Here is a 5,011-nt window from a genome sequence, read left to right on the forward strand (position 1 = left end):
CTTTTTCTTAAGCAGTCATGTTAGACTGAGACACTCTCTCAAGCAGTCGTGTTAGACTGACGTACTTTCTCCCGAAGTCCATGCTAGACTGATGAACTGCATGTGAATGCTGTAAATAAACCCTTATTCCTCGTTCTCGATGAGAAGCAGTCCTTCCCTTCATCAACGTCCTCAGCGTGGATAAGTTGGACGACGGCATGGGCCAGCTACCTTCTAATTCATGCCGGACTCCAATCTTGACAACGGATCACGAGCGATGGGATTGAGCCCCTCATCCTGACAACGTACAGTCGGAAACGGCATTACCTTGAAGGTATGAAATATCAGATAAGCGTAACAAGTTTTTCTCAGAAAGGAGGCTCCAGAATAATTTCTTTTGTTTAGACCCCTAGAAGAAAGCCGAAGGACGCAGCTACCTTCTTTTTCTTTTAATAAAACGAATTCTGGCGTTTTACGCCAGGCGATGTGCTTATGAGGCTCTCATAAGTTCAATTCTGACCAGCCGGGGTTTTTTAACGGGCTCTTGGACAGAACTACACGAGTGTTTTTCCATTTCGTCCCCATCGATTTCCGTGATCACCATGGGACGCCTTGCACGAACATTTACTAACGCAAATAATAACGAATTTCAGAACGCGATCTAAAATGTCCCGTCGAAAACTCCTATTGAGCACTAGAACGCCTTCTTAAATTAGTTATTATTTTCGCTATTAAATGTTTGTACAAGCAAACCCTGGTTTGAACCTGTGAGCTCGAGTTTAGCAGCGTAACGCCACATCCAATATGTAGCTATTAACTAGGCTACCACGCCGCCTTTTTCTTCTTTTTTTCTTTGTTAAGCATGGACTAGACAATAAATTTCACACGCCTTACGGGCCAAAGATTAGCACATTTAATGGCTACCTAAAACTGTTTTTGGCGCCTGAGGTCCGACCGCAATAATAGAACCCGTACCAATTACTCCGCATTCTCTTACGCGTGGAAGACGGAAACGTCAGTGAAATGTTTCGCCGAACTTATTTATTTTTCTATAAGAATACTTCTGAGTGCAGGACATCAGAGGGGACAGATATGTTTTATTTGTTTGAAGCGGCAAGCAGGAAGTTTACACATGTTTTTCCGCCCGCCTTTCGCAAGGCCTTCATTTGGAAAACTATATGCGCAAAAATACACGCGAGAGATACATGCTGCTTGAAGAGCAAGAAAAATATTTGTTCTCCAAAGAGAAACGCACAGTAACGTGGTAGAATGAAAGTAAACACTGCGGCCGCAACGCACTCGCAATCACCGAGCGGCATTAAAAACAAATGATAGAAAGAACAGAAAGAAATATTTGCAAGGCATAAATACGTGTGATACGAAATTATAAACAGCATTTGAGCGGTCTGAACGCATACGCCACCGCCCGAAGTAGTACGAATGACTCTACCTAGAAGTATCGCCAGCAGTTTCCAACGGCGCGATCTTGATGTGGCCCAATCCACTTCGATCGCAGCGCCGCCACAGTATTTTCGCCCCTGCCGCTCGTCCCACTCAATCGCATTCTTGTTCACTCTCCGATAAATCTTTCTCTCCAACACATACCACCATTTAAGCAGACTACACGCAATACACCCTACACTATACTCGCACAAATGTCCCCTTTGTAGCGACTACGCCTCCCTATATCACACCACATGGTCGTGCCCCAACGTGGGAGGCCGTGCTGATTAGTGCGGAACCTCGTAACCAGCAGCAGCTGGTGCGGCGGGCTCGGGAGACCGCAAGGGCCGCCGGAGCCGTGGCCTCCTCGCACAAGCAGAAAGACACCTGCGTGACCTTTCTTTTTCTTTCTTTTTTTTTTCGATAGATGTTCTTCCTCCTCCTCCCCTTCCTCCTCCTCCTCCTCCTGTTGCTCCGGGGACATTTCTTCTGGCGTCATTTTTTTTTCTACACCCGGCAGCAAATAAAGTTGTTTCACTCACTCACTCACGCCCGGTAGCAACCAGATCGTGCCCGCTGACGCTATAAGTGCCAACAGTGAGCGATTGCCAAGAAGTCGTACATGAGGATCAGAGGACGCGTTTGAACTTCGAAAGCACAGAAAGAAAAACAAAAATTGGCAGAGACCACGTAGCACTGCTTCCGTGAGGGAATGTTTCTCTTCTTTTTTTTTTCTTTTTTTTGCGGGTGTGGGGGGGGGGGGGGGGGGTGAGCGGGTTGAGGGCGCGTTACCCGACCGCGCAAGCTCGCGCCAGCGTTGTAACTGCGCCTCGGTGAAGCCAAATCAAAACGCGCCCATCGGCTCAACGGGATCGCTTGCCCGAGTGCGACGTGACGCGCGCAATGACGCACGCAGTAGGCAGCAATGACGCACGCAGTAGTCCCCACCTTTAGTCAGCCAGAAGCGCGGAGCCGGCGTGGCGTCGGGGAAGTGTGCTCGTCTCACACTCCGGAGGCCTCGGCTTGATCCACATCCAAACCGAAATTTAACAAACTTTTTTTTTTTCAAAGCATTATTTTATTCACAGGAACCTAGCCCCCTGTGAAATGTAACGTCAATGCGAGCATTTTGTGACCCTGTTCTTAGTCTGCGGCGTCGGCCATTTCGGTACCACCTCGGTCACGCCAACGGATTTTCGCGCAACGGGGAGTACAATCCTTTTGCATTAAAACAAACAAAGATGGACAGTTCAGTCTCGAAGCACGACGATGAAAAGGTTAGTGAATTAAGAATGAATGCGTATGCAACAAATTAGTCGTCTGGCGTTAGACGAAACAACCTCAAGATTCCCCCCGCCCACCCCCACCCCCGCGACACCACAGCGCCGATGCTCCTCTAGCAAGCAGATTGGAACGTCGATGGTCGCCTTCATGGCCTCCGAGATCCTCTCGGACGCCATTATCGCCTTCTTTCCCGTCAGATCAAGCGAGCGCCCGTTTGCGTTGGTGCGGGTGCTGCCGGTGATTGCGTTTATACACGTTGGTAAGCGTGACGTCGATCGTTATCCTGCAAGCTTGGTACACATTATTTTTGTGTCGCTCAGTTCAAACCAGGCTCGAAAACGTGAAGTAGTGAGACCAGACCATGAAATCGCTTTATTTTCTGTTCGCGTGTTTACCTTTTTAGATGCGTCTTGTGACAAACCAAACGGCCTTTGCGCGAACAGGGGCCGTATAGCGTAAAACCTTAAAATTATAACGTAAACGTAAATGTTTTTATTCTAATCTCCTGACGTCAAATTTGCGTAACCGCCGACGTAAGAATCGGGCGTACACCCGCAGGATTGTCTGAACAGACCAATCAAAGGCTCTCCTCGTTCATAGAAGGTCACTTTTGTTTCCTTGAAAAACGAATAACATTGCCTGCACTGAGCGGCTTGCCTTATCTAAGTGGCTCACAAGAGGCCAGGAGCACGCTCAAGTGGAGAGATATTCGATGGGTCCGAGTCACTGCACTCAAAATTGATAATCGGATCAAGAGGGTGGTGCCAGCGTCTGCGATTGGCCCACTTTCTCTTAAAAATTAATTTAGCGCAACGCGGGCACACGGCATTTTTCATGCAGATGTTTTTTTTTTTTTTTGTTTTACATGACCAATCATGAAGCATTTATCACAGTGCAGGGGCTTCGTTATGTAAGGTGAAACTGGATGACGGACATGGCCAACTTTGACGTGAGATGTGGAGGCAGTCTCCCTCAAACACAAGTTTCACGCAGCGTGTGTTTCCGAGTCTTGTGAAATGCGTGATCACAGTGTCTTCTGTTGTTGGCTTTATTAATATTGACAAGTCGTCGGCCGGAATGGAAGCGTCGACGTCAAAAATGACGCCAACAATGCCATTACCGCCTGTATGGATCGTTGATCGGAGTTTTACTTTGTCGATTTCCATGACATTCCGAAGTGTTCGTAGTGCGCTACGATGTAAAACGTCTACAGCCCAGACATTATTCCGTGAGTTTATTGTAACGTCTTTAATCTCATTCGGTGCGATGGCCTCTAGTAACCTAGAAAGAACCTGCCTATTAGGAGCCGCCAAATTGATCATAGGGTCCACGGGCAAGAACACAATAGGGTGCGGCCATCGCTGTCGTATATTGTTCACAGTTTAGACACATGCTGGCGATGACGCCTACAGCAACGTTCTTTCTACCGTTCGGCTCATGGCAACTATATATGTTCGGCTCATATATATGTTCGGCTCATAACTATATGTTTTATTATTTTTTTTACTTGCGCGGTACTGCAGACCTCATGTGGTCCAAACAGGAAGAGCAAAACTAGAACATACAATATTCGAAATGCCAAGAAACAGTAGCGCAATTCAATAAGGTACACTAATGATCACCAACAGCAGATATGCAGAGTATGGAGAACATGAATAGAAGGATACAATTATACAACGTTGGCAACGGTATTTCTGAAGTTTTCCTTTTCAAACGCTTCTTCTGGTAATCCAAAATCAAGAATGGGGCGGACGGATGGGGTAGCACACTTTGATATAAAGGTTCTAAACAGGGATACGGTGCCTCAGAAAGGCTGTCCAACGTTTCCATAGGAGGACCTGTCTTCGTCAATGGGTTGGATGAAGATAGGCCCTCCTATGGAATCGTTGGCCAGCCTTTCTGAGGCACCTTATCCCTGTTTATAACGGTTCTTCTGGTGATCAATTTCATTCCGCGACAGGTAAATAAATATGAATATATATATATATATATATATATATGTATATAAACGAGAAGAAAGGGGTCAACCGAGGGGCCCGATTTTTATTAGTCATATCATAAGAAGCCAACAAACACTGACACCAAGGACAACGTAGGGGAAATTACTTGTGCTTAATAAATAAAGTAAGGAAGCGATAAATTATTGGAAATTAAAGTGGATGAAAAAACAACTTCCCGCAGGTGGGAACCCCACCTGCGGCAAATACCCAAGACAGTGGATGGGGAAACAGCGCCGCGGTAGCTCAATTGGTAGAGCATCGCACGCGAAATGCGAAGGTCGTGGGTTCGGTTCCCACCTGCGGCA

At 46.8% G+C, this 5,011-nt stretch overlaps 1 non-coding gene across 1 annotated transcript; it reads left to right on the top strand.

Moving 5' to 3' along the window:
* Positions 1-4,938: 4,938 nt before the first annotated feature.
* TRNAS-CGA (transfer RNA serine (anticodon CGA)) lies at positions 4,939-5,011 on the top strand. Its single transcript has one exon. It is a non-coding gene; the product is annotated as a tRNA-Ser (tRNA).

This window comes from Dermacentor andersoni, chromosome 7, assembly GCF_023375885.2.
Source record: "Dermacentor andersoni chromosome 7, qqDerAnde1_hic_scaffold, whole genome shotgun sequence".
NCBI lineage: Eukaryota > Metazoa > Arthropoda > Arachnida > Ixodida > Ixodidae > Dermacentor > Dermacentor andersoni.